The sequence below is a fragment of the Equus caballus genome, chromosome 3 (assembly GCF_041296265.1).
Source record: "Equus caballus isolate H_3958 breed thoroughbred chromosome 3, TB-T2T, whole genome shotgun sequence".
Classification (NCBI taxonomy): Eukaryota; Metazoa; Chordata; class Mammalia; order Perissodactyla; family Equidae; genus Equus; species Equus caballus.
Window position 1 is genome coordinate 113,069,435 of NC_091686.1, and position 25,501 is coordinate 113,094,935.

The 25,501-nt window shown below is 43.2% G+C and overlaps 1 long non-coding RNA gene across 1 annotated transcript; it reads right to left on the reverse strand.

The window, feature by feature from the left end:
- Nucleotides 1–209: 209 nt before the first annotated feature.
- LOC102147832 (uncharacterized) lies at nucleotides 210–25,200 on the reverse strand. The gene is made up of 3 exons (XR_290078.4): nucleotides 24,950–25,200; nucleotides 19,723–19,814; nucleotides 210–2,098 (listed from the first exon to the last, which is right to left on the reverse strand). It is a non-coding gene; the product is annotated as an uncharacterized lncRNA (long non-coding RNA).
- Nucleotides 25,201–25,501: the final 301 nt, after the last annotated feature.

The following is a 25,501-nucleotide window of genomic DNA, read 5'->3' on the forward strand; positions in this document are numbered from 1 at the left end:
CAAAAAGTTAAAACCAAAATAAAACATAACTGCATTTCTATTAGAGAGGATAAAATTTAAAAGATTGACAATACCAAGTATTGGTGAAGATATGAAGCAACATTGCTGGTGGAAAACAGTTTGGTAATTTCTTAAAAAGTTAAGCATAACTCACCATCTCACTCCTGAATATGTACCAAGAGAAATTAAAATATATGTCCACACACACGAATGTTATAGTAGTTTTATTCATAATAACCAAACACTGGCAACAACCCAAATGTGACAGATTGTGGTGTATTTATACAATAAAATACCACTAACAAATAAAAAGGAAGAAACACTGATACATGTAATAACATAGAAGAATTTTTAAAATATTAGGTTGAGGAAAAGAATCCAGACAATAAAGAGTTTATATCGAATGTACCATTTGTATAAACAGTCAAAACTAATTTGTGAATCTATACTAGAACAGGCAAAACTGGTTTATACTAAGCGTCTTAGTCTGCTTGGGATGCTATAACAAAAAAATACCATAGACTGGGTGGCTTAATCAGTAAACATTTGTTTCTCACAGTTCTGGAGGCTAGAAAGTCCAAGATCAAGGCACGGGCAGATCTAATATCTGCTGAGGGCTCTCTTCCTGGCTGGCAGAGGACATCTTGCTGTATCCTCACATGGCCGAGACAGCAGAGAGCTAGCTGTCTTCCTCTTCTTATAAGGGCACTAATCTCCATCATGGGGGCCCCATCCTCATGACCTAATTATCTCCCAAAAGCCCCATCTCCTAATACCACTCTGTTGGGAGTTAGGGTTTCAACATATTAATTGGGGCGACATGAACACGCAGTCCATAATGCTCAGAGACAACAACCTGATGGATTCCTGGGATTGGGAGGAGCAGACCTTGAATGCAAAGGAGCAAGAGAGGACTTTTTGGGTGATGAAATCAAAACTGTATCTTGATTGTGCTGGTGGTCACATAGAAGTATGCATATTTTAAAACTTATCAAACTGTGCATTTAAAAGGGGAAAATTATTTAATGTATGTTATACTTCAATAGAAATAAACAAGTTAGGGGGCCCAGCAGTGGGGGTAGGGGACATGGCAGGGAGGAGTTCTAGTAATGGCATCAACACAGCTTTTGTCTGCAGCTTGCCTTTAAGGCATGATACATGTGTGATTCTGGGCCCCTTGCCCCACCCTTTCTGCACTACAGGGTATTGAGGATTCAAAACAATTAGCAAAGCATGCTCAGGCTGTCCACCTACAAAGGCTTCACAGTTTAATCTATTGTTCTGCATTTTCATACGCCTGCTTTTCTCTCTGTCATCCTCACTGCTGTACTAGTCTAAACATACCAATGTAATTTTCATATACATATATAGGACTTACATATATATAAATCAGCTAGTTTACATAAAAATCCTGTCAGCCTAGCATAGCAGACATTGGGATTAAAAAGCCTAATTACCATAAAATATTAAGTGCAGAGAACGTTACATATTTATTTCTAAAAAGTTGTATTTTCACCAAATGAGTAAGGTCCTGGGGGGGTGGAAAGGATGGGGCCAAGCACACAAGCAGGGAAACTGGCCTCGGGAAAAATCCAGAAAACCTGCTCATTAAAATAGGGAGGAAGAAGGGCTGAAAATAGAGGTGTTTTGAGGGGGATGCTACAGAATAGGTGGCCTTTTGTCTCCACACAGTGGGAGCTCAAGTGGACTGGAGGGGTCAGGGCTTGAGGGAAAAGAGAAAAGTTTACAAGGGGCCACTGTGGGGCTTTGAAAATAGGCTCACCACAGAGGCAGCAGTGAGTCTGCTCGGGACGAGCTGTGGTCACAAGTCACCAGTTCCTGATGGTTCCAGTCAGTCTGGAGTCAAAATTCATCTCCTCTGAGAGTCCCGGTTCTCCTCTCTGCCTTTCACATGCAGGCATCTGAGCATTTTGAAAATGCAGAAGCTCTATCTCCATCTTACACACACATTTTACATCTCTGGGTTGTGAGAATACAAAGATGTTACTGTCCTTGTGTTCCTGTAGGTCTGTAAGTTTTCTTTCCAGTTTAACATCTCATCCTGTAGTAGTCGTTTCAACATCTGTGCAGCTTCCTCCTGGAAATAGATAAATAACAACAAAAAATCAATAATTCTTCACATTATCTTATGTGATGGTTAATTTTATGTGTCAGCTTGGCTGGGCCACGGTGCCCAGATATTTGGTCAAACATTATACTAGATGTTCCTGTGAAGGTACTTTTTGGATGAGATGAGCATTTAAACCAGTGGACTTTGGGTAAAGCAGATTGCCCTCCATAATGCAGGTGGGCCTCATCCAATCAGTTGTAGGCCTGAATAGAACAAAGGCTGATTTCACCCATGCAAGAAGGAATTCTGCCGGCAGATGGTCTTTGGACCAGAACTGCAACTCTTCCCTGGGTCTCTAGCCTGCTGGCCTAGCTCATCAGATTGGGGCTCGTCAAGTCTCCCCAACTGCATGAGCCAATTCCTTAAAATACATCTCTAGATAGATAAATTTAAACATCAATATAAAGATTAGAGAGATGGAGACAGAAACAGAGACAGAGACAGAGATAGACATAGACATAGAGACATCCTGTTGGTTCTCTCTCGAGAGAGAACCCTGGCTAATACTCCTTATAAGAAGTGCTTTCACATAAGATACCCAGCAGGTGGATCGTGGGAGTCCTTTGCGCTAATCAGCTTACACAGCCTCTTCAAACTTCTTTCACTTGGAAAAGGACAGAAACATGTGATCCATCCTCCATTTCTCCTCATCACTGTAATTTCCAAACTCCAAAGCCACGGAGACCACCAAATTTTCACGCTATCTAGTGTGTCAGTACTGATTTTAAAGGCATTACACAGAGGACTGTTAAGGCTCAATTCATTTACCACTTGTAAATATTATTACTAGAGTGAATTTTAAATTCAGCATTAAATCTATTGAGAAGGATGAGGATTTTGTTGGAATAAAGATGACTAATAATGCATTATCAGGAGCAGCAACAGTGGGACTCATGCAGTTGGCAACTCACCCACAGATTTCCAAAAACAGCCCTTCCTTTACAGACCCTAATATAACACTAGCACCTCCTCTCAAGCTGAGCTCCCATAGTCTTGTCTTTGATGCGGCTTATTGACAGAGGATGATTTTCAAGCAAACAAACCCTTGTTCACATTTTTAGGATGAGAAGCGAATGGTACAACAGTGTACATAGGATATATTCTCTCTGCTTTCAACTCTGGTTTTTTGGGGGGATTTTTTGAGGAAGATTAGCTCTGACCTAACTACTGCCAATCCTCCTCTTTTTGCTGAGGAAGACTGGCCCTGAGCTAACATCCATGCCCATCTTCTTCTACGTTATATGTGGGATGCCTACCACAGTATGGCTTTTGCCAAGCGGTGCCATATCTGCACCCGGGATCCGAACCGGTGAACCCCGGGCCGCTGAGAAGTGGAATGTGCGAACTTAACCGCTGCGCCACTGGGCCGGCCTCTCAACTCTGGTTTATGTACAGCTTAGTTTTAGGGGTAGAGCTGCTTCAGATGATTGGCACCAACACAGCCGACCCAGATATTAAAATGGCAAAATTGTTTTGTACTTGTTGGAAAGCACCTGCTACCCTATGCAAACCCTGCCACCCCACACCCCTATTTCCTCTTCTCTGGTCCCTCCTGGGACTCCTCCAAGACCTCTTCACAATTTCTGACTAAAGGGATAATGCTTGGCAGAGTGGGGACCCTTGGAATCCTACTCTGGAGCTGCTGTCAGCACCCACGCCCTACTGATTGCTGAATATTCTAAATATTATACCTCATTGGTAGGCTTTTAATTACTCAGCGTATTTCTGTTGAAAAAATAAATAACAAAATAAGAAGCAGAGGCATTCTTATAGCAATCTATACTTTGTAGCTTTTGCAATACATTAGCCTATTTGACAGCCAGCCCTGGTGATCTAGTGGGTAAGATTGGGAGCTCTCACTACAGCTGCCTGGGTTCCTTTCCCAGGCAGGGAACCACATCCCTCGTCTGTTGGTTGTCATACTGTGGCAGCTGCGTGTTGCTGTGATGCTGAAAGCTATGCCACTAGTATTTCAAATACCAGTGGGTCACCCATGATGGACAGGTTTCAGTGGAGCTTCCAGACCAAGACAGACTAGGAAGAAGGACCTGGCCACCCACTTCCAAAAAAATTGGCCATGAAAATCCTACGAATAGCAGGGGAGCATTGTGCGATGGAAAGGGCAGAGAATGAAAGACCAGCGCTTCACTCTGCTGGACACAGGGTTGCCAGGAGTCAGAATCAACTTGATGGCACTAACAACAACAGAGCCTACTCAGCAACCATTTATAGAGTCTTACCATGCTCTAAGCACGGCAGTAGGTATTTACACACACGCTGTACACACATTTACTCCTCATAACAATCCCATGACTTAGGTCGTACTGTGGTAATTTTTCCCCCAAATCATATTAATATTAGCTAACATTATTCAGTGTGCTAGATGACAGGCACTATGCTGAGCACTTTACATGGATTAGCTAATTTAATCTAACACAATGTCATGAGATAAATTCTTTTTCATCTCCAATACCTAGACGAGTCAACTGGGACTGGAAAAGATTAAGCAACATCCTTAAGGCTAACAAACTAGGGGAGAACAGAGCAAGGATTCTCACTCAGGTTTTCCAATTCCAACTTTTCCACTGCTTTCTGCATTGTTCCACATTCCCTTGCATTAGAAGTTAATATGGACAGGAGTAGTGAGTAATAGGGCTATTGTAATTTCTAAAAGGCTGAAAGCATCTTGAGCTTTAACTTTCAGCTTTAATATTGGCATCTTGTATCTTTCACATTAGAAAAGTGACACATTCACACCAACAGCCAACAGAGCTCTATATGAAACTCTGCTCCAATTTTTCGTTCGTAATTCTTATCTTCAAAGGGTGGGCATTTTGCTCTCCTTAGAGATTCTTTCTGTGTTTTTTCTTACAAATTGTATTTAAGATGAAAAAACTCAGACTTCAACTTCCTCGAGATATTATGGAGTATTATGGGGGTTCCTGGAGACTTGCCCCAATCCCTGCCCCTCCCCCTTTCCCTACTCATGTCCAGTGGGGACTGCTAGACCATGAGCGTTGAGGACAGAGACTGTGCCTATTTCATTGTACCCCTGGCCACTAACCTAGTGCCTAGAACATGAGAAAATAACAAATATTGTTTGAATACAAGAGTAAGTGCGAGAGAGAGGCGGTACTTTTTAAATGTCTCCAAAAGAGACGATTGTCCTAACTATGATAACTGTGTGCTTTGGCTCCACAACACACTCCCACTAGGTTAAAAATTCACCATATCCAGTACATGGCTTCTGACACCTGGTTCTCTCTTCTTTCATACAACAAATATTTACTGAAATATTCATTCACTTATTTAACAAGTACTTGCTGAGTACCTATGAAGCAGTATTCTAGATTCCAGGAATACAGTGATGAACAAGAAGATAAGCGAGGTCCCTTCTTCAGGCAGTTTACACCCTAACTGGGGGGAGGGGTGGAGATAAAGACATCCGAAAACAACTCAAAAAATAATGCACAAAATATTTACCAATTGCATGAAGGGCTATGAAAAAAATAACAGGGAAAAGAGATGGAGTAACTAGGAGTAGCAAAGAGAAGTTAACTTTTGAGTTGAGATCTAAGGGACAAGGAGGATCTAGCCACACAAAATGATGGGAAAAGAGCATGCTAGGCAGAGAGGGCAGCAAGTGGAAATGGCAGGGCTCCTGAGGAACAGAAAGGAGGCTGGTGCTGCTCAAGTCCAGGGGAAATGGGAAGAGCATGAGGGAAAGAGAAGCCAGGCCTTGCAGGGCTCCACGGTACAGTCTGACTTTTGTTCTCAGAGAAATACAAGACCAATAAAGTCCACTGTGGAGGGTGGACGGAAGAGGGAAGAATAAAGGCGGGAGCTAATGGTGGCCTGGACTAAGAAGGTGGAGTTGAAAAGGAAAGAAATCGATGGATTCAAGTTCTACGTGAGTTGGGTGTATTGGATAAGGGAGGGGGAGGGAAAGGATCTGCTTTCCTTAAAAATGTCCTCATTGCTTAAGCAAATGAGATAGGGAGAATGAGACAGCACCAGGTTACAATCGAGAATTTTCATTTTGTTTATATAGTCATGCATCACTTAACGACAGGGATATGTTCTGAGAAATGTGTCATTAGGTTATTTCATCATTGTGCAAACATCATAGAGTGTGCTTACACAAACTTAGATGGTATAGCCTAGTGCACACCTATGGTAATCTTATAAACTAATCTTATGGGACCACCGTCGTATATGTGATCTCTCATTGACTAAAATGTTGTTATGTGATGCATAACTGTATTGGTTTTCCGTTGCTTATTAAATACTCAAATGGGGATATCAAATAAGCAGTTGGATATACAAGCCTTGAGTTCAGGAGAGAGGGAGATAGGAACTAGAGGTAGTAAATTTGGGTCTCATCAACAGATGAATGGTATCCAAACCAAGCCAATAGATACAAGGATCTTTCTTTCAGCACCAGTCATAACCATGGTAACTCTATGATCTTGGGCAAACGGCAACTTCTCCATGCCTCCATTTTCCTTCCATGAAACAGGACTGAAAGTACGACTTCTTAGGGTCGTTGTGAGGATTAATAAAATACTCCATGTACCCTAGTCCTGGATCAGCACTCCACAACCGTTAATATAACTGGTTTCTATTTTCCTCCCACAACTGCCTTTACACTCACTCTGAGTGTGACTGTTCGAAGACAACTAAAGCATGAATGCCTTCCAGGGGGTCTGCTCAGACATGCTTATTCTATCAAACTCTGGAAGTCCTGGCCTGTTCCCCTGCTGCCCGAAGTCTTCACCTGCCTTCTCAGGCAGCTTCAGCCAGCCTTGCACCCTCAGAACTCTCTGGGCAAGAAGAAGGCACCAGTCTCATGGGGGAGATGTCAATATTCCCACCTGCCAAATAATCCCCCTTTCTAGGTTTGCTGTGAGAACCACCCTAACTTGGCTTAAGGGGAGAGGCCCTTCTCTCCTCCCCCTGAGTGAAGAGCAGAGAATCATCATATCCCACTTAAACCATCTTCCCAAGCTTTTTCTTATATAGCTGAAGGCAGCTGATGGAGTTAACAGTCAAAGAACCCGTTTGTTCATCTCGCAGTAAGTCCTACAGAAATGTGGCTAGTGTTCCTCTTTATGATGCAGGGAATTTGTCAGACATTGCAACTAGCTTTGAGTTTCAGCCAAAATTCCAATGGGAAACATCCCATTTCTCACCATACATACTTTATTCTTAAATTTTTTTCTTAGTATCAAATTTATTTGCTCATTTTGACCTCCATACAAACACTGGCCCATGAATCTGAAGTCTAAAGAGAATTAGGAATAATGACAGTGTATAATACTGCCCCTTCTTTCTATACGCTTGTGATATTGGATGACAAATCTGAATAAGACATCATAAAAATATGCTCTATAGAGGAGTTCATAAAAAGGGTCATCTGGGTGATGTCTGAGTTTAAGGGAAGCGTGATAATTAATTTCTCCTTCTCTTCAGAGCTCAGAGCTAACTAAGAAATAGAGGCAGATGCATAAAGGTCAAAACATCAGCCTGATACTTCAGAATGGCTAGATTGGAGAATGTAGCTTATCCTGTAGCAGATGTGGGCTTCCCATGACTTTGCCCCACTACCAACCCAGAAAGGCAGGCTGCTACAACCAGCAAGATGAAAACCTGTCTTCAGAACCTTACTATACAGAGGCAGGAGCCAGGAACGCATGCATATTGTTGGCAGCAGATCCCAGAAAGAGAACCAGATGGTCTATTTGGAAGGCAGGGACAAACAATCAGAGAAGCTTGGACAAACAGAGATCAGACTTTCTGGGCCTTCCAGATCAAAATGATGAAAGAGGAGAAAGATACTAAAAGTGTTCCTTGATCTTTTTCCTTCTTTCTTTAAGGAAAGGTAGGATGGGGGGTAAGAATGCCCCCTTCATAGAAAGCACTAAATGCTGTAAACATGCACAAAGTAGAGAAAGATCACCTAAAAGTTGAAAAACCCAGGAAAGAAAGCCTCATGACGTTCATTTGCTCCGGGCCTGCCAGGTGTGAATTTTTCAGGGGAAGGAGTGCAGGAAGCATTCCTGTGGGAGGGAAAGAGTGAGTGAAGGAGAGGAGGGAGAAAGGCAGTTGTGCCCAGGAAGAAGCAAGTGGTCTAGGTTGATTTGAAAATCAAGAGCTTCAACGGAGGAAGAGAGGGAGACAGTGAAAGGCAGCCCAGCACCAGGTTGGGGAGGATCTTGGTTACAAGCCAAGGAGTCTGTATATTATTTGGTCAGGAATTGGAAGGCAGTCAAAGTTTTGAGTAGGAGAGGAACACAATCATGGCAATGCTTTAAGAAGATTAAGTGGGCAGCAGAGTTCAGAATATATTATCTGGAGAGAGTCTGGAAGCAGGAAGATCAGTCAGAGGCTCCCGAATGGGTTGGAAGTGGAAGTAACATTAATTAGTGTCATCTCAGCGGGACTGGAAGGCAAATGACATTTGTGCAGTGCTTTAGGGTTTACAAAGTTCTTGTCGCATAATCGCCAAATTTGATAGAGCAATTGTGGGAAGTAAGCAGCTCAGTGATAGACACAGTGTAAGACAGTTTGCATCAACAAATATTCATTGAATACGCACAAGGAAGACTCTAATGGACGTGGTGACTATACACAGGAAGGAAGGCAAGTGGAGAGCCAAAGACGACTCAGCCCTCAAGAACCAGAATAATTAATTCACTCATCATATATTTACAGAGCTCTTACTATAATGCCAGGAACTGTTCCAGATGCTGGGCTGCAGCAAAGAACCGGATAGACAAAGAGTTTATCCTCAGGGAGCTTTTATACTAGCTAGAAGAGATCAATAGATAGATAAAGAAATATAAAATATCAGGAGGTAAAGGAAAAAAAATCTGGGTAAGAGCATAGAGGCTCAGGGAGGTCCTTTTTGAGACAGTGTGATCAGAGAAGTCCTCTTTCTGGAAGTGACTTCTAAGCAGAGACCGGAAGAGAATGAAGTAGTATCCACAAAAAGTTCTGGAAGAAGAGAGGTCAAGGCAGAAAGAACAGTAAGGGAAAACCCCGACGTGGGTCTGGCGTGTTCAGGAAGCAGCACAGAGGCCAGTGTGGGCAGAGCAGAGTCCACAAGGGGTGGGTGGCAGGAAGTGAGACCAAAGGGGTAGCCAAAGGCCAAACCTGGAAAGGCCTTGTAAGCCAGGCTAAGGACCTCGGCCATTGTGTGGGGGAATCATTTGTAGAGGGGCAAGAGCAAATGGAGACAGACCAGTGAGAAGGCACCACAAGAGTCCAGGCAAGAGACGATGGTGGCCTGGACTAACGTGATATCGTTAGACACAACGAAAAATGGCCAGATTCCCAATATATGATAAGGGTTATATGATTTTTTAATTAGATTTGATGTGAAGTATAAGAAAAAGGGAGAAATTAAGGATGCTTCTAAGGTCTTTGCTTAGCTGAGCAGTTATAAATAGGTGTGCCCTTTCTGAAATGGGGGAACAGTGGGCCAAGGAATCAAGAGCTTTGCTTAGAACCTGCTATCTTTGATAAACCTGCTGAACAATCAGGTGGAGATATTGCAAAGGAATGTGATTCTGGAGTTAGGGGGAGAAGTCAGGCTTTGAGAAAAAAATTTGAGATGGCTTTACTCTCTTCAAAAATAGAGAAGCCAGGAGAGAGAAGCTGGTTCTTATATTTATTCAGTATTTACTCAGTCCTACTATGTATGACTAGGTCCTGCGGGTGCGGAGACCAAAGACACAGTCCTTCCATTCAGAGGCCTCACAGTTTAGTTAGAAACACAAGAAAGGAAACCACCAAATACACCATAATGTGATAAGTCTTATAACAGAAGGTTCCAGGGGCTGCTCTAGGAGACAGCAGAAGGGCACCAGATTCAGGAATTCAAGCAAGCCTTCCTAAAGAAGGCGATACTCAAGAGAAGTTTCAAGGAGTGAAGAAGGGTTGTCTGGTTAAAAAAAAAAAAAAAATCCAGGTCTGAGGAGAAGGGCATTTCAGGTGGAGGGAGTGCAGTTGATAGCACAGAGCCATGTGACAGCTGCAGGTATTTAGGTCTGTTGTAACAGAGGGTCCTTGTGGGAGAGTAGCAAGACACGAGACTGGAAGGGTAGGCAGGGATAGATCACCAAGGCCCCCATAGGCCATGCAAAGGAGTTTGTCTGATGGGGAAGACCACAAGTTCAGTTTTAGAAATGCTGAGTTTGCAATACAAATGAGAACCAGCCCTGATGGCCTAGTGGTTAAAGTTTGGCACACTCCACTTCAGCAGCCTGGGTTCTGTTTCTGGGCACAGAACTACATCACTTGTCTGTCAGCAGCCATGCTGTGGTGGCGGTTCACAGAGAAGAACCAGAAGAAGTTAAAACTATACACAACTATGTACTGGGACTTTGGGCGGATGGGGAGAAGAAAAAAGGAGGAAGATTGGCAACAGATGTTGGCTTAGGCCAAACCTTGCCCTGCAAAAAAAAAAAGTGAAATATAAATGGGATGTGTCTGGAAGGTGAGAGAAAACAGAAGATCAGAACTCCAGGGAAGGTCAGGGCTAGCTTCATATTTTTATCTATGTCTATATTGATAATATTTTAGAGTTTCCCTCATAGAGATCATCATTGAAGCCACAGAAGTGAATTAAATGTCCAAGAAATAGAAAATGCAGAGAAAAGAGGAGCAGGAAAAACACAGAGTTGTAGGTAATGCTCACAATTTGAGGACCAGGAGAAGAGAATGGTGTAAATCAGGGCAAGAATGGTTGGGAACACTTAAGAACCAGGAAAGCACATTGTCACCAGAGCCAAGGAAAGCAGAAGATTCATAAAGGAGCCTGTGGTTGGCAATGTCAACACTGAGCGAGGTTAAGGAGGGTAAAAATGGAGGGGAGGTCATCAAATGTGGTGACCAAATAGTCCCTTGGTGACCTTTGGGAGAATAATTTGGAAGAAGGCTGGGGGTAAAACTCAACAGCGGGGTCAGAGTGATTAGGATTGGAGCGAAAAAATGAAGGCAGAGAAGGTGGACTTCCAGGGCTTCATTCCCAAGCCCATCATCCTATTTTCGTGCCTGGATCTGCCTTTGGTACTCAAGCTTCACCTGACCCACTTCTCCTGACCTTCTGTCCTGTTCCTCTTATTCTCACTGCCTACTGCCCCAACATGACAGCATCTCTTGCCAGCAACAGTTCTAGCATTCAGCCAACCAGCAAGCTATGAACTGAATCATCAAGTAGACTTTATCAGATAAGAAAATAGGTCAAAGATTAGCTTGATGAAACACGTGCTGTCATAGACTCTAAAACGAACAGAATCTCTTTAAGGACACCCCCGACCTGGAAGAATCCCCACCAGCCTGTGAATAGTGGCTATCCCAGGTCCCGGCCAATAGGAGGTTGTGGGGCGGATGCTTTTTCATTTTTACCATATACACCATTTTATTGTTTTAGATTATTGTTGCTGTTTTACAACAAAAAATGTGTTGGTTTTCTAATTTTAAACATTTTGGTTAAAAAAAAAACCCATTCTTCTAATGTGCAGAGGTATCATTTGGCTAAGACCATCTATATTTCTTCTCCTTTTCTTTATGTTCTCCTCCATTATTCTTGGCAGCAAGAATTAACTCAATGGAAATGTTGGCAAACTCTCGAGTCAGACATTTGTTCTATTTAATGTCATGGCCATATCTAGGTAATTGTTCTCCTATATCAATTGATATCTAGCTTTTAATGTAATTGGATCTTTGCATATCCAAAAGCCACTTATGCAAATTAAAACAATGACTCCACTCAATATACTGAAAATAATAACAACAGTCATTAGGAAAGTAAGTGAAGCTAATCAAAGCCCCGCCTTTCTTATTTTCTTTTTAGAGACCAACAGCTGTAACAAGTGGAATCAGGAGGAGAATAATTGGCCACTTATTACAATCCCTACTATTTATAATGGTAATAAACAGCATTAATAGCAAACAAATTAAGTAGTGCTTCCCCTGAGCAGTCATGACAGATTTTCCTCCTATTACTTGAATCTTTTCCTTCTATCACTGGCTCACTCAGGCTCTATTCCTCTCCCCTGGACCAAGACAATGGCCTCCCAGACTCTATTCTTGTTCCTCTTAAATGTATTCTCCACATTGATCACTGGAATGAGCTCTCTAATACAAAAACTCAGCCGTTGACTTGCTTTAAATCCTTCGGTGGCCCTTAATGCAGTATGGAATGTTTATGATCTTTATCATAGCATGCAAGAGCATTGGTTTCCTGGCTCCTACCTGTGGATCTTCTGAACTCAGGCTCATGGTGTGCCAGAATGAGCTCTTTGCCTTTTGGGGGCTATTGTATGGAGCTCAGATCACTGCCAGACTCCACTTTGTCTTGCGGTGTTTCCTTTTGGGGAAATTTAGTGTCCTCTTCTGTCACTGCACTTTGCTCAGGTCCACTATAGTCCACCATGGCAGGTTTTCCTAATTTTAACGTTTGGTAGAAGAGGTCGATGCCTCATTTCCTTCCCTCTCAGAAGGCTTTTAGGATCCTTATGCAAATACATCCGTCCCTCCCACAACCTCTGCAAACTGAGAAGTCTTCGTTAGACTTCAGGATTGGAAACAAGCCAAAAACAGTTAATTGTCTACCATTTTCCGAAGTCAAGATATGCTTGAATTCCGATATTTATATGAAGGATTCTGCTCCAATGTGACTTCCTGTGTTCACCTCTAAATAAAAAATTCCACCACACCTGGCACCCTATTATACACAATAATCGGATTTGTATAAAACCCAACTCACTATGGATAGAAACACACATAGATCTTAAAGCTTCACATCTCTGCTCGGGAAATGATTTTTCTGATAACATCCCTTAATAATATTGTAGCTGTTTTATAGGTGCTCTAACAGATCACTTCCTGGGGCCAATAGCACTAAGATTAGGGCTTTCTCTGACTTTAACCGGAACCCAAATGATTGAACCCTCTCAATTAACTGCTTATTATTTCTTCTGCACCAGACTTCTAAATGAAAGAAGGAGAGAAGCCAATAGTTACAGATTTGTCAGCGACCATTTTCAGGAGCTGTTGAAACAGCTTCTACAGTTATAGACCTCAATCACACACATGCACAAAAAATATAACATCTACAGTTCTCAGGATCTAGCAACTCTTTGGAAGGTAAGGTTTTCAAACTTGGCCTGTTCAAGCCCTGTCACCATGAGTAACCCTGCGCTTGGAATGTCGTACTCAGGCCTCTAGAAAATGATGACTACAGAGATAGGAATTTCCATTGAAGACCAGATGGGGGAAAACTTTAGAAACATAATGCTGGACCCGCTGATAGCAGTAGAAGTATCTGCAAGACCCGCAAACATTCAGTCAACCAGCAAGCTATGGTCTTTTTGAAGATGCTTATACACGTAAAAATACAAAAGTCGGCCACGTGTATGTCTGGAAGCCCTCCAGCTTTCTGAAGTCATCCATTCTTAAAAGTCCAAGTTAAAACAGACAAGGAACTTATTTAAGGACATTAGGCAGCTCTAGAAACTCTGAGAGGGCCAAAGACTCATGCTTGGAGCTATCCAGGTAGGAACAATGCTAACCAACTTATGCAAGGAGTCTTGCCCATTTGGCTTGAGATTACTGGAAGAGATTAATAAAGTTTTGTGCCCTTTGTCACATTATAGATCTTGTATTTTCCCAAATAATAAGAACCTTATAACCGGACACTTATCCCATTGCTGTCTCAGCTCTCCGGAATGCAGAGCTCAATTCAGAGCATCCAGCACTAACTCCCCAACGAAAGGGATTGGCAGCATCCACTTTCCTCTTGCAATCACCTTCTGTGTATGGGTTAAACTTTACAAAATCTGGGGTCACCCCAGGTGGCACAGCAGTTAAGTTTTTACTTTCCACTTCCGTGGCCCGGGGTTTGCTGGCCCAGATCCCAGGTGTGGACCTATGCACTGCTTGTCAAGCCGTGCTGTAGCAGGCATCCCACATATAAAGTAGAGGAAGATGGGCACGAATGTTAGCTCAGGGCCAGTCTTCCTCAGCAAAAAGAGGATTGGCAGCAGATGTTAGCTAAGGGCTAATCTTCCTCAAAAAAAAAAAAAAAAACTTTACAAAACCAGCATGGACATTCTAAATAAATTAATTAAACAGAAAACATAACATATAGCCACAGTCAATTGCTGCTAGACCAAGACAAAGACACAGCAAAGCTATGGCCTTTTAAAGAGTCCCTGAATTATCAAAAACCAAAAACCAAATGTCTGCTGCTTCACTTTTGCTAAGTCCTTGTGTCTTCTGAGGTCATCATTCCCTAAATATCCTAATAAAATTGCCTGGGTCCCATACCATATAGCTCGGGAAACTCTGTGACCACCTTCCTCCAACACAGGCATGCACAGACACCATATGCACACACTTTCCCCATCCCCACGGCATTGTCTCCAAAGTTCCCCCAAATGAGGTTGAGACTCTAGTCATTAGCACATCCTCTGAGCTATCACCTTTCCCCACTTCTTCGCTCCAAGATTGTTGGTGTAGTAGATGCTGTCAGTGCTCGACCAAAAGGAACTGCCTCATCCAGGAGGTTAGGCTTCCACCATTCTCCCTTCAGAGAAGACAGGGGACCATGAGTGACTGACACGAGGGTTTAAAAAACCATACCCCTTGCTTCAAGGGGGTCCAGCTCTATGGTGCAATTCATGCTCCCAAGCTCCCTGTGGGGTCAGGGCCAGGGCTGTCCCTGCCAATGCCACATCCACGCTGGGCTTTCTTCTCCTTCCCTACTCTTCCTCTCTCACTCCCCTTTCTCCTGAGGGCTCTCTTTTAACACCTCACTTTCACAACAATCCCTGTCTCCTGCTCTGTGTCTGGGGAACCCGACCCACCACTGTTGGGTTCAGTAGACTTTTTCCTGAAGGAGAATGCTAACCCAACATCAAACAGCAATGATTTGGGTCTGAGTTCAGTGCTTCATTGCTAAAACAAGGAGCATCGGCGTGAACAACTGCAGGGTAGGTGGCCCTCTTCTCCATACAGAACAATAGGACAATAGCATATCTATTTTTATGGTTTCAGAAGCTTTCATTCTGTCCTCTCTTAACTGCGTCTCAGGGAAGGAAGTGAACACAGCAAGAAGAGGACAGCAAATCCTTGGTGGAGGGACCTCCCAGAGACTGACACTTTGTATTAAAAAGTTTCTGCAAGCTCTTGAAGCAGACACAAAGCACAGGAACCAGATCATTCAACTCATAAATTCGTCCTTCCCAAATGCATTCCTCTCATTCTCTTTCTCAACCACTTTTATCCATAAACTGAAGAACACTTCCTCAATTCCTTTTGGGACTGTGAAAAGTGCTACAAAGAGAATCTGTGATGCCATGAGGAAAGGTAGAATAGGATTTGGTCACAGGGAAATCCTGTGGGAGCCGAGATGGGCAGGAAGGCATGGCTTCCCCCTCTATGGGCATGGGTGACGTGGAGTGCATACATAGTCACACTGCTATGGCAGGCGGGCTAAGTTGGAGGGATATACAAATTGCCATGGGACTGCCGGGAAGGAAACCATCATCATTACTTGGTGATGAGGAGGGGAGAGTCAGCAAAGTTTCCACTGAGGATGTGACAACTGATCTGTGTCTGGAAGGATGAAGAGTGGATTATTACCAAGGAGAAAAGGAGAAAGAAAGAAATCCTAGGTAGAGAGCCCCAAAGGCACAGAGATGTGAGTGCAGATGGCAGTGGCAGGACTAGGTAAGTGCAGCATCCTATGGAGCTGCGGCAGGAGAGGAGATGGCTTCAGAAAGATAGCCTGAAGCCAGCTTGAGAAGTCCAGAGCATCATGGAACTTGTTCCAGCAGGAAGTGCTTTGTTCATACGTATCATAAACCAATCTGCCTACTATGTGGGAAAAAGAGAGGGGGTTAGGGGTGGAGACGAGAAGGCAGTGAAACCAGTTAGGAGACATTGGACATGATCGCTAGTGCTTATTGTGTACTTATTACATGCCAGGCACCGTTCCAAGCCTTTCCCACATTTTATTTCACTTAATCCCACTAGACTGAATGTAACAAATACTGTTGTGCATCTCAAATGGCAGGAGGAAACCGAGGCACAGGGGGTTAAGTGAGTTGCCCAGGGAGTCAAAGCCAGTAAATACAGAGCAATGAATTAAATGTGGAAGTCTGGCTCCAGAGTCTGCAGGCTTTTCTGCTCCTCTCTTCTGAAATGGCCCAGGGGAAAAATGCTGAGGGTCTGTCCTAGGGCAATAGGAGCTGGACCAGAGAAGAGGCAACAAAACAGATGACATTCGAGGCACAGAGATAAGCACAAATAACTGAGGTTTCCAGTTTCAGCGAAGCAGGGGAGGGGATTAGAATTAGTAAGGCAGGGAGCAGCAGCGTCAGGGAGGAAATACCATCTCCGTGTGAGGCATGCTCAATTCACAGATTGGGAGACTTCCTGGTGAAATACGTCTTACTCTGAGCCTCCCCATCCTCCCTCGGTCGGAAGACACCCTCTCCCGTTTTCCACAACTGGGCATCGTCATGCTTGCTCTGTCCTCTGCTCTATCAAAGTGTTTTCTCAGGAAAGTGCCTGGTACGGATGCCATTTACACATTAACGTCAGCAAGTGCTCTCGTAGTGGGTGGCTCGTAAGCAAGAGGCTTCTCCCTGTCAAAGGAGTCAGTAAAAATCAAGAGAACATGTTGAAGAGGAGGCTTCCTGGCACCCTGGAGAACCTGTCCTGCTTAAGTGGATGATAGCCAGCCCCACCTGCCAAGACAAATCCAATCACCCAAACAGATCAGGGCCTCCCATTCATTCAAAGGCTGTGGAGGGACTAGGGTCGCTCTCAGTGTCGTCTTAAGGGGTGCAAAAGCTATCAGGAAAAGAGAACACTTTGGAATGTCAGCTAATTCCCAAGAGCATCCAGGCCTTCTTTGACAAATGTTCTTGTCCAAGGGACCATCTTTTAAAAAATCAAGCATCTCTCTCTCTCTCCCCCCTCCATTTCTCCCTCTCTCCCCTGCCCTTCTGCCCTCAATCCTAGTTGTGTTTACTAAAAGAAAGTCATTGACACAGGCAGCCCTGTGGCACAGCAGTTAAGTTCACGCGCTCCGCTTTGGCAGCCTGGGGTTCACTGCTCCGGATCCCAGGTGTAGAGCTACACACTGCTCATCAGGCCATGCTATGGCAGGTGTCCCACATACAAAATAGAGGAAGATGGGCACAGATGTTAGCTCAGGGCCAGTCTTCCTCAGCAGAAAGAGGAGGCTTGGCAGTGGATGCTAGTTCAGGGCTAATCTAAGAAAAAGAAAAAAGAAATTCACTGACAGATGCAAAAGACTATTCATTGTGTCATCATTTATCACAGCAGAAGATTGCACACAATCCAAATGTCTATCAATGGGGGACTTATAAACTGTGACATGTTCCCACAATTCTCTATATTCAGCCTTGAAGAAAAATGAGGAAGATCCCTCTGTGTCAATATGGATACCAAGATTGTTACATGCAAAAAGCAAGGTGCAAACTGGTAAGTCATACGCCATCTTTCATATATATATATATTATATATATATATTCTTATATTTGCAGAAAGAAATATTGGAGGAATAAACCTGAAACAAAATTAGCTACCTCTAGACAGCTGAGGCAAACCTCATGGAGGACACAAGGATGGAAGCAACACTGCTGGGGGAAACTACATAATTTGATTTTGGAATCACATAAATGTTAAAAATATTCAAAAAGTAAAACTAAACCTAAAAAAGGAATGAAAATATTTCATGCAGAAATTTAAAGGAGATATTTCACATAAGCAACCCACAGGGAGAAGTCCAGCCGTGGTGTATGGCCCTCTGAGTAAACTCCCAAAGTAGGGGAACCTACTAGTGCTTGGTCAACCCTCTCTAACTGGCCTTCCAGGCATGATGTAAGGTGAACACAAAGGACAACGGCAGGCAACGGAGAGAGAAAGGGAGACAATATGGCTCAAGAAGAGAGCCGCCATGGGGAAGTGACAAGAGAGCAGGAAGGGAGGAGCAGCACAGACATCAATTCCCCAAACCCCCTTCTCCACCCACTGCAAAAACTCCTCCCTCCACCTTGCCAGAGATGCCTGTCATTCACCAAGACTTTTCTTTTAAGTTAGAAATATTTGTTCTAAATATTTAGCGGAGACCCTCTTCTCTATTAGCACTTTTGCTTGTGTGGCAGGATACTAATTTAAGATACTAAAGTGTATCTTTTTGCTCCAGGTGTGTCCCTTCTTCCTTTCCCTGCTCCCCTGCCCCCATTGGAGCATGGAATTACCCGCGTGTTCCTTGCCTCAGTAAGCGGACGTGGAGGGAAGAACAGAAAAGCCTGTGAGTCTAACATTCACTGCCCCACCCCCTGCCCTTGGGAAGGATGAGGAGGAAGAGGGAGAAAAGGACATCTGGGATCCCGAGAAGGGAGGATCCATCTATCATTCCCGGCAGAGAGGGAAAGACTCACACCAGGAATGGCCATGTGGCTGGGACCCGCCATAGGCAGCCCCACCCGAGTTCTGTGCTCCAAGCAAGACAGAGAAATAGGGAGATGCACTCAGTGTAAAGGGCTGTGCAGAGAGGGACCTGTGGGGACCATGAACAAAGACCAGATGGGCCCCCACTCATTCTTTGGCAGGGCACAAGATTCAGGAACTGTGACACACATCAGGGAGGGAGAGAAAGCCCTGGGAAGGAATGAGGGTTTCCATTCCTTTCCATTTTCCAACGGCCTACCCTTCTGTGAGTCTAAAGTTGGTAATAAATTGGTTTACAGATCATTTTAATGTGTGTTTATTGCACACTTCAATTTTGCGATGAAATGTACATCCAATACCCCTGATTCTTTCTCAGCCTAATCTGACATGCTTGGACTCCTGGGGGAACAGCGGTTTGGTGCAGGGAAACAAAAGCAGGCGTCTCTGGGTCCCCAGACCTGTCCCATCGCAGTGTTCTAACTACACAGGGTGCTGGGACCAGAGGCAGCAGCACGTCAAAGCAAGCAAAGACAGAGCCTTGGAGGACTTGTCAGGGAAAGAAGCAGACCATGACTGCCCAGTCCACCTTTATTTTATTCATGTGCCCAGAACTTAATGCCACAGAGGTCAGACAAACACACTTGACTCAAGAGCAGTCAACAAAATTGTCCTGCGCTTTGTTCTGAAGGCAAAAAGCAAAAAGAACGGTCAGAACAGGGACAGGGTGGAAGGGGATGCCAGCTAAAAATATGAAGGGATTCAAAGAGAATGCCCTTTCTTCAATGTCCTGGAGATTCAGTAGCTGATCTTGATTGTTACGTAAGGAGACAAGCTTTCTTTAACGTAATCGCAGTTTTGGAACCTACCCAGCTTCAAAAAACAAAGTTAACCTTTGGAGCTGTGTGAACTGGCAGGTGGAGTGATTACATTAGGATAAGAAGAATGCATTTCATATGGTCCATTGCCTCATAAGACTGTTATAGATTCCACAGAAAAAAAAAGTTAAGGCTCTCCACCTGTCCCTGATCACCTAGGCTAACTGGTTCTCTCCCTGGCCCACCTTTCACACAGCATTGCAACAACAACTAACTCACCTGCTGGAACGTGAGCTCCGAGAGGGCTGGGACAGTGTCTCTTCATGTTTTAACCTCCATTGCTTGCTACAGTGCCTGGTGCTAGTAAGTGCCTGACAAAATAGGAAGCAAAGAGACGGGTGAATAGTTAAGTGGGAGCTTAATGGATTGATAGGTGATGAGTGTGTTGGCTACTGCCCCATTGTTTGTGAGGCAACCCAAGTTTTGCTATAATGTATGCAGTCTCAGGACAAAGGGAAGGAGCAGGGAATGGGCGGGGTCATAGCAGAGTTGTGTTTTAGTTTTATCTAACCTCTGAGTGGTGGCTCTAAGTAGATGTGGTAAATCTCCAGCACACAACTGGAGAGCGAGGATATCTGATGTCGTGGGCCATAGGTGGCAGCAGGACGTTCTCAAAAGCAGTAATATTCAAGGATCAGGTCAGATGACAGTATTGTGGGTGTAAGGACAGTAGATAAAATCCCCTTGACTCAGGATTTTAAGTGTTAAGCAAATAGTGAAAGTTCTAGGTAGAGCTCCAGGCCCAGTAAAGAATCAGAAGATTAATTAGGACACCAGAGTAGAAGCTCAGTTGGATCTGTTGATTTATCGTGGTTACAGCTTGTGGGACACATGGCTGCTGCTGACTCACTGGATACGGAGCTTTAGGCAGCAAGACTGATGTCAGCTCCCGGCTCCTGGAAAGGACTAGGGCCCTAATGCACTCTTCAGGGATCCCATTCCAACTCTCCCTCCAACTTATCAGTGCTTAACCATGCTCAAGTCTCTCTCCTATTAAAAGGAAATAAATAAACCAGTCAACAAACAGGCAAACAAACTCCCCTTCTTACAGTCAATGTTAGCTGTATAATTGTCTGCACTTTTTCCACTTCCTTCTCTCTCCTCTTGTGAGTACGCTCAGCTGGGTAGTTTTTCTCCACTCACGTGATGGCTCTCACCAAGGAGAGTGATGGTGTTATTGTTGTTCCATCTAAAGAACACGTTTCAGTATGTAACCTACATGCCCTCTGCCGCATCTGTCATTGTTAGCCACCACTCTCCTTGACTTGACTTCCACGATAATGCCCTCCTGCGGATTTCTTCCTACCTCCTGCCTGTCCTTCATGGACTCTTCCTCCTCGGGCCATTTCTTTCCCACATGTTGGTGCTCCTCCTAGTTTTCCTAGGTACTCTTTTCTCACCCTATACACCCTCTCATGAGATGTCACCCATCCCCTTGGCCTCAACACCCAGATGCAAATAACTCCCAAATCTGTATTTGACTTCAGATTTCTTTGCAAATCCCCAGACCTATATACATACCCTCTTTCACGGACATCTCCCCTTGGCCATCCATAGGCTGAAGTATGCCATTTTGATTCTGTCAACAAGAGGCAGTCTGATCTTAAGGACCAAAATGAAAGTGACAAGACCCAAAATGATACATAGTAGAATTTGCTATAGATGAAAAGCTGACTTGAAGATCACATATTGTTGGTAAATTTAAAAACTGCAAAAAGTTTCAGGAAAATATTAGGCTTGGTTAAAAAAAATAAACTACAGCTAACAATAGCAGAGACAGCAAATGATAAAAATTTTTCTCACAAATTGATGAAAAATGAAAAAGATTTGATAAAAGTCTACATGTGTAAAATCTGACACACTAAAAATAGTGGACCTAAAAGGAAACTTGCCATGGAGAAAGCTATAATCTCTAAAAATTTGACAAAGATGAAGAAAAAAAAGTTGAAAAATCCAGCTTCCTTTTAAAATGAACAGGAGAATGATTTTATCTTGATGGAGATAATGTTGGTAAAATAAAAATGAAAGTGGAAACAATTGTAAACAGTTTAAATATGCAATATAGAAAATGGATCAAGGAATTAAATTGCCTTAATGGAGTTCACCCTGGAATAAATCTTTGCCACAAAATTCATCAGTGTTGATATCATCCTAGGGGAAATGTTTATATTCAAAAACAAAAAACCAGCTGGGTCAAAATATGCATGAGTTCAAGATGATGAACTCGAGATGTCCCACACTTCCCATGGGTACTTCAAACCCCACAGGTTCCAAACTGGACTTTCTATTCCCCACTACACTCCAAACCACTTCTCTTGTTTCTTCTCCCTGACTCCTCTCCTTTCCTTATCTTCTTTTCACCACCACGTTGGATCACATCCTGCCTTATCTTCCTCCTAAATCTCTCTCAATACATTCTCGTTACCTCATTCCCACCGTAACTCCTGCTATAGGGGCCATCACCTCTTCTAGGCAACAGCCCCTGAACTGGTTGTACTGATTCCCTTGACTATCTCAAACCACTCCACACCCTGCCAAGGAAGGAGATCTTTCTGAAAGGCAAACCTGATCATCTACTCCTCACAGGTTCCCCCTGCCCTGAGCCTGGCTTGTGAGGTCCCGCATGGTATTTACATCTCTAGCCTCAACCCCACAGCTACTGCTATATTATGCCTCTCTCCATGTCTTGACTTGTCATCTTTCTCTGGCAGCACACATGCTTCCCCTTTCACCCTAAACCCTGCTGCCTTCACCCTGCCCCCTAGAACCCTTGTGCTAGAGAATTCCTATTCATCCTTCAAGAGTTATATTGCAGAGCCAGCCCTGACGGCCTAGTGGTTCAAGTCCAGCACTCTCACTGCTTCAGTGTCCCCGGTTTGTTTCCCGGTCATGGAACCACACCACTCGCCTGTCGGTTGCCACGCTGTGGCAGCGGATCGCAGAGAAGAACTAGAAGGACCTACAGCTAGGACAGACAACCATGCACTGGGGCTTTGGGGAGAAGAAAAAAGAGGAAGATTGGCAACAGATGTTAGCTCAGGGTGAATCCTTCCTTGACAAAACAAAGAGTACCTATTGATAAGAGATGTCAATCTCAGTACCTCCAGAAAAAAAAGAAAGAAAGAATTATATTGCAATGGGCTGTTTTCTTGTCTGTCTTTCCCACTAAATTATAAAGTTCTCAGGGCAGGATCATGCCTTATTGACTACTATATTCTTAGTACCAAGTACCGTGGCTCACGTGTAACAGGATCTCTCCATATTTGGTAAACTGATGGATGGATCTTATGTAATCTTCAACAATCCTGCGGAGCAGGCTTTACTACTCTTATTTGAAGACGCTCAAAGAAGTTAAGTGACTTGGTCACGTTCCCATAGCAAGTAAATAGCAGTTAAGATTTAACCTATAAGAGTTTAACTATAAAGTGAGTGTTCTTTTTATTCCACCATGCAGTGCATTTTAATTGGATGCAACCAAAATTCAGATGTGGGGACACAGTTCTACAAATATGACATTGAGAGTCAACAGGGGAGACTAATGCATTAAAAAGTGACTATAACTCAGTGTGGTCATGTAGATGTAGATATTCAGACAATGCGTATATACAGAAAAGGGAATGGCCACGGGGGAAAGGGAGGGACGACTGTGGGGGGAGATATTCTAACTAGGGTTTAAAGGATGAGTAAGAGCTTGACTGGCAAAGTTGGGAAGCGAATCCTGGGCAGATGGAGAAAACAAGTTTAGTTTTCTTAAACATCAGTTGCTACATCAGAATGAGCTTAAGAAATTACTGTTCTCTCTTGAGTGTGGTATAGATGACAAAGCTGCTAATGCCAATATTTTGACATTTTCAAAACACCGAAGCGATTAAATGTATAAGAGTGTAAGTGCCAGTGAAGATGATTTCTCAGAAGCATCGAGCACTGTGCTGAAAGCGTCTTTCCTGGATGCTGCCAGAGTCCTCGGGCAGGCCATTAAGAACGTATTTTTTCATGTCTTGTACCTCATCAACCTACTCTGCTGTGTTCCAAGCACTAATTAGAACTGTATGTCGACTGCCAAAGTAAAAGCGCTTACATTAAAATAATAAGTGTCTAAATTAAATGGCTCAAAACAGAGTCCGATTCCAAGTTGACATACAGTTCCTACCCTATAACCGTGGAGGGAGAAGGCTGAGACTCAGACATAAAATGTAATAAATAGTGTACTCTTTCCGATAGTTATAATTATTTACAATAATCTACACCTTAAAGTTCACAAAAAACAGCTTCCAAACCATCATCCCATTTTATCCTTTCAATAGACCAAAATGGTTTGAGTTGGGATTTTGAGGTAAAATATGATATTCTATATATGAAGAATACACTGCCTATCATTAAAACATATCTGTGATTCCTTGTCAAAAACCTAATCCTTTGTCCCATAGCCAAACAAAACACATTTTTAAAAAATGTTTGTTCTATAAATGTTATACTGAGATAAATTTTTGGAAAAGAAGATGTGGGTAAAAGTTTTTAACGAGATATCAGACTTGGACATTGAGAATAAGACAATATATGGTAAATGCTCAATTAACAGAGACAAATGTTCTAATCATTCTACTCAACAATTATGGGTAGAAGTGCAAGTAAATTTCACTATATATGAGGCTCAAGAAAACTATGAATTATTATTCAACTTGTGAAGAAGTCCCAGAGGTAATGTTAGCAAGAATTTGACCTCCTAATTCCTCACTCCACTTCCAGAGCATTCTTGCCCATTCTTCTGTCTAGTCAAAGCCCTGCCTCCCCCACCATTTGTTCCCTATGATTTAGCCCTGGAAACTGAAACTCAATCTGGAAGGTTTACTCAAACACTGTGCGTCTTCCTATCTCCCTCACTCTGCCCATGCCCCTCGGTCCGCCCGTAAGGCCCTTCAGTTACCTCCTCAGCACCATCTTCCACCTGGCAAACACATCTTCCAAGACCCCTTCAAATGCCACTTCCTTCTCAGCTGTCCTGGCTCCCCCCAAAGCAGAATAAATCAACCTCTCCTTTGAACAACAACGGCACTTCATTCATTCCTCTCTTGGGGCACTTAGCACATTGCAATGTCATTACTTGTGGACAGTAATTAAACGTCTCACTTATCTCTGTTACTCTAGGCCTTTGTACAGTACCTGGCACATGGACAACATTCAGCAACTGTTTGCTGAATAAGAAATACTAGTTTGTTAGATTGAAGGAGTTTAAGCAATTTAAGATAAATATTACAATTTAGAATAGGCTACTTGAGTTCATCAGAAGAAAAATATTAGAAGCTTACACCATGTCAACATTTAACTTTAGCTTAAAATAACCCAAGAAGTACCTAAAACCTCATAATTCTAGAACTGAAAGGAAACTTTGAGACAATCTACCCCACCTTCTGCTCCATGGATCAGGAAACTAAGGTCCTTGGCTCACCTCAAGTTTCATGACTAATGAGCGCCAGCACAGAATCCTATCCAGGCCATCTGACTCCCAGTGTATGGCTTTCTCCATTTTACTCTGCTCTCTTCATCTGAAGATCTTTTCTAGTCTACTGCCAACATATGAGGTTAAATTCTAGGGTCTAGTACCAAATTTTACTCACTTTGGCCCAAGAGCAAAACATATTGTTCTGAGAAAACCATCTGTTAGCTAGAAACAACTGCTTGCATGGGTGATTCCACCTGTGTGTTTATATAGGTCCCTGAAGGATTGACAGATACTGCCCATTGGAAAATTTGGTTTAAAAAATTACAGACTCAGAAGAAAAATCCTTGCTGATATGTTATTTAAAAAGAATATCCTTAATACAAAGAAAATTATTTACTTTCAAGGGAGAAGCCAGTTATACTGTCCATAAAACAGAACCCTATCTATAAAATACCAGTGAAGAGACCAGATCATACCAATCAGGGTTTCTCTCTCGAGCATTAGTCAAATGTGAGAGGGAAACAAGTGGCAGAAGATTTAGAGTAGGCATTAAAGTGC